Source organism: Schistocerca piceifrons, chromosome 2, assembly GCF_021461385.2.
Source record: "Schistocerca piceifrons isolate TAMUIC-IGC-003096 chromosome 2, iqSchPice1.1, whole genome shotgun sequence".
NCBI lineage: Eukaryota > Metazoa > Arthropoda > Insecta > Orthoptera > Acrididae > Schistocerca > Schistocerca piceifrons.
This window is the reverse complement of record NC_060139.1, coordinates 347,705,788-347,710,829: the sequence shown is the minus strand read 5'-3', so window position 1 is coordinate 347,710,829 and position 5,042 is coordinate 347,705,788. Positions and strand designations below refer to the sequence as shown.

General features: G+C 43.0%; 1 pseudogene; it reads left to right on the top strand.

The window, feature by feature from the left end:
• Positions 1 to 2,730: 2,730 nt before the first annotated feature.
• LOC124778426 lies at positions 2,731 to 2,847 on the top strand (annotated as a pseudogene).
• Positions 2,848 to 5,042: the final 2,195 nt, after the last annotated feature.

Genomic DNA, 5,042 nt, shown 5'->3' with positions numbered 1-5,042 from the left:
GCATCATAACTAAAACAGAACTCAGTTTTCACAAGGCTGCTTCCATAGTGATCGAGGCGGCACATGTTGAATAAATATGGTAACAATTTACGCACTACTATCACTGACGGAGTGTTACCTTCTAACAAGGAACTCCTTGAAAGCGAGGTAACAAAAGGCCAATGATGTTCACGGCATTCGACGCACCAACGCACCACATATTCTCTACAATGCAACCGCAATACTGACAGCTTGTGTTACCTTCTAACAACGAACTTCTTGAAAGCGACATATTGTCTACCATGCGACCTCTATTCTGGTTGATAGTGGCTATAGGCGGCAGGACTGGAAGTACCCAATAGTGAGCACAGCATGAAGCTACAGAGCGTAGTTGAACTGCGTGTTCGACAAGTGTCTCACAATAGTGCTACAATGTTAGTGGTGTTTACACAGTGCAGGACAATAGCGACGTTAAACAAAGCAAGCATTCCATTATACACTACTGACCATTATAGTTGCTACACTACAAAGATGACGTGCTAAAGACGCGAAATTTAACCGACAGGAAGAAGATGGTGTGATACGTAAATGATTAGCTTTTCAGAGCAATCACACAATATCACTCTATATGCTTTCTGTAAGTGTGGATATCTAGCTAAACGTTCTGCACGTTTTCTAGCTCCCAGTGAGTTCGCCTCCGATCTTGATTGTGTACACGTTTGAGGTCACAGTGTGCGGTGTAACGACGTAGTAGGTTTTCGTTTGATATATGACCATGTGCAGACTTCGTCACCTACGTCAGTTACAACCCACCTCAAAAATGATTCATATTCTTTTTAAATTGTCATAGGATGGTTCTTGAACGAAACTGTAAAACATCAGTTGAGTCGTGTGCAGAGAATTACATCACTTGGGCCAATTGGTTTTCGTAACTTTTTCGAATTTAAATTTCGTTTGTTTCTCCTCAGAAAATTATATCGACACACGTTATCTTGATCTAATCGATATCAGAATCACACATTAAATAAACTTTTTTAGATTCAAAGTTTCGGCCAACGCTGTCTGAATCAATAATCTTGTCAAATATATTATTAATCCGTTCACATAACTCTTCATAAATAAATCTTCAAGACACGTGTTTCAACTTTAGTAGCATAGACTATTTTATTAGCTTACTACACATACAGATGTGAACTTGAGCGTTGACAGACAGTGACTGATATTTCAATAAGATTAAGATCTATATGATGTCATTGTTGTACAAAAAGAGTATAAAACTTCATTTTTAATTTTTAGAAGCACGACGCAACAACTCGGTTCCAGGATCTTCTGTTGCTCCTTGGCTGTCGACCCGCGACGTATAGCGGCCAGCAATTTCCTCTCTGGTCGCGGCAACGAAGATGCTGTCCCCGTTCGTTGCGCCGACCTCTCCGTACATGAAACACATAAAAAAATACAAACTTTTAGATAATTCACATTTATTACAAATAATAAGAAAACACATAAACAAAACTAAATTAAACTTATAGTCACCTGCAAACTGGGCTGACTTTGGTGGATGGGTGACGCTTAATTTCGTCCCACTACAAGTGGCGCGCCATTTTATTCATTTGGTGTTCATGGTGCAAGTTAACGGTTTGTTTTGAACATTTCTGTATTTCGACGATGTCCATGTTGTAAAGTGTACGAAGAAGGTTGATCTCTGTACCTCCTGGACACTCGTTTTCTGTCGCTGTCTTGATGCACATGCTGAGTCATTAGCAGCTAATATTTTTCCTGTCATAAATGTTCGCACAACACTTTCAAATGAGAGTTACTAAAAATTTAATTTGCGACCAAGCACTCCAGGATTTCCTTGTGACTCTTCCTCACTGGACTCGGCACCTTTCTATTGGTGAGCAGCCTGCAGGCTCACTCCAGCAACAGCCTCACTCCTGCGCTGGGGACAGTAGGTTATAACCCGGGCGGCACAGCAAGTCACACGCCTACGTTGCTGCGGGTGTCCTGGCGAGATCAACCCCCCACCCCCTGCAGGTTGTCACACGCTGCACTTGTGGTTGAGTGGTCTCCTTGGCGTCGGCATATCCGTGTTCTGATGTCACAGTCGGCTTCCCTGCCGACATCTGGCAAAAGCAAGGAAACATGGGTTATTCACACCACATGCTAAAGGGTTCGTGGCCACCACGTCATAGTGCTATGATTGTAGTAGCATGAATCTCAGTTTTTTAACTTTCTCATTCTGTTTGCTTGAGCTACCAATGGCCTTCACCTTTGCTGTGACACACAGCATCAACCCAACCTTACACAGTAGTGCACTACACCGATGACATGGCAGGAACAGCCTTTCACTTACGAAACACCATTCTTAATATTCATTTTTTAGCCTTACCTCTAAAGAAAGACAATATCAAACTTTAATGAAGTGTTTGCTGTGGATGTAGTGTTGTAGCTCGGAGACTTTTCTGAAACACATAATCCACATGGACAGTCCTCATCAGCCGTGCGGTACAGTCCCACACAAAGAAAGAAAATTCCAACCGTGACTTCACACCGTACACGTGATCACGATAACCCACATCAGCTCTGCACTAGGGTGACATACAAAGAAAGAAAGAAAGAAAGAAAGAAAGGTCCAACTGTGTATTCACAGACTACACATGATCATGATTTAAGCATTAGTAATCATGGGGCTAAGTCTCAATTAATTGGTAAGTCCATAAAATTAATTACCCAATTTAATCACAAATATCGGGCAACGGCCTTTCCGCAGTGGATACACTGGTTCCCGTCAGATCACCGAAGTTAAGCGCTGTTGGGTGTGGCCGGCACTTGGATGGGTGACCATCCAGCCGCCCTGCGCTGTTGCCATTTTTCGAGGTGCACTCAGCCTCGTGATGCCAATTGAGGAGCTACTCGACCGAATAGTAGCGGCTTTTGTCAAGAACACCATCATAACGACCGGGAGAGCGGTGTGCTGACCCCTCGCCCCTCCTATCCGCATCCTCCTCGGAGGATGACACGGCGGTCGGATGGTCCTGGTAGGCTACTCGTGGCCTGAAGACGGTGTATAAAAAAAAACACAAATGTCAATGTTCTGCAGGTATCAGAAACCACCGATGTGTTGCCGGGGTAAAACGCAAGCGAATGGCGAGGGAGGATAATTTTTCATGTCTGCCAATAAATTAAACTTAAAAAACCACAATAGAGTGGAAATCGGATCAGAGCCGTTATGTTCGGATTTCGGCCATCACATAGGTACACCAGTTGTTCCTCACTGGCTTGTTGACCTGACTCAACAATAGGTTACCATACCTTAACACCAGACCGCCGGTCGGTAGCAGCAGGATTCGAATTCTCTGCTATCCCCATTAAAGTTGGCAACTAGGAATTCTTTTCCTCGGGGGACGCCCACTACTGTGTAATATCCAAGTCGACACTACCTTTCAAATGCAGATCTTACAGGGAAACCCTTGAGTGCGAGGTTGTAAGTTCAATCTTTAGTATGTCTAATTTGAAAGTGTTGTATGAACAATTATGACCGAAAAAATAGTCGCTGTCAATTACTCCCTTTTGCATCAGGAAGGTGACAGAAAATGAGTGTGTGGGACTTGCAGAGATCTATCTTGTACGGTATGCATGCATTAGATGTCACAAATTGGACATCATCGACCTTCAAGAAATGTTCAAAACAAACCATTAATGTGCACAATGAACACCGAAAGAAAAATGTTGTGTCACATTCATCACACACGCGTACACCAACAAGATCGAAGGCGAGCTCATTGTGAGCTACAAACCAAGCAGGACGTTCAGCTATATATCCTCTTGCAAAGAAAGCATATAGAATTGTATTGGTGAAACGGGGTGATGAGAATTGGCGGAATGTGAAAGCGTGCAACCGAATCGAAACAATCTGTCGTGGAGCCTATCGTTAAACTGGCCATCCTTTAAGGTGTAGCTGCAGATAGTGCGACAATATGTTTGATAGGCCCGGAAAAAACTCACATCCAGAGGCTGAATTTCTCTAGTGGTTCCAGGCGGTATTAAGTGCAATGTTACACTCTTTTTGGAAGCAACAGGTCGCTCTAAAGGAGTATGACTTTTATACACAGACCAGGAATCAAGGAAGAGCAAGTTATTTATAAGCGGTATTGGCCAAAAGTAGTGCTCGTACCACAGTTGTAGTTCTCTTACGCCCATTTTCCCACTCTTGCTTGCTGTGAAATAAATTTTCCCTACTGCCCTAGCAAGATCACCCACACGAGGAAGAATTATAGATGGTAGAGTACTTCCAACTTCTCGTAGCTCAATAAATAACATTCCAGCCAATTACCATCCAGATTAAGAGTCGGCACGATTGTATACGAATCCGTCAAGGCATCGCTGGTAGGTGTTCGTAATAAAACTCTTTTCGTCTCTGTAATATCCAGGGTTCCTTTCATATGCATTTCCTCTTCATATCCAGACGGGTCGGAGTCGAAAACAAATTCCTTACTAAACGGTGGGCTACATTTGTTTATTTCATCTAAGAAGTATCGGGCAGATTCCGGAGTTTGCTGTGCGTCTTTAAGTTGACGCTTTGTTTGAAATTTCGTTATCTTAAGCCTTAGAGTTTGTAGCACTTTTTGAAGTTGTACAACCACTCACTGCTTCCCTTGAAAGCACTGTGAACTGTGTCAAGTGCAGTATGACGCGCGTAATGTAGTAGATCGCTATCATGCACAAGCTGTAAATTGTAACGAGCATCCTTGAAAGGCGCAAACACCAATTTTTGTAATAAGTGCGCCTTGTACTCCCTTGAATATAGGTAGCTTTTCTTATGTACTAAAGGGACACACTGCTGCGGAATTATTCGAAATATATTGATAATTGTCTCTTTTTTACTATGCTGCGGGCGATCTTCCATGTACGTAATTATGTGCAGTACCCCTTTTTGGACAACGATTGTCCCTTACTACGTTTCACTGGAGACGTGTTTTGTGGCTCCCTGTGCGACAACGACGATGAACTAGATGCTCGATACCTGTTTCAGTATCATTTTCACTTGTTAAGCACGTAACGTC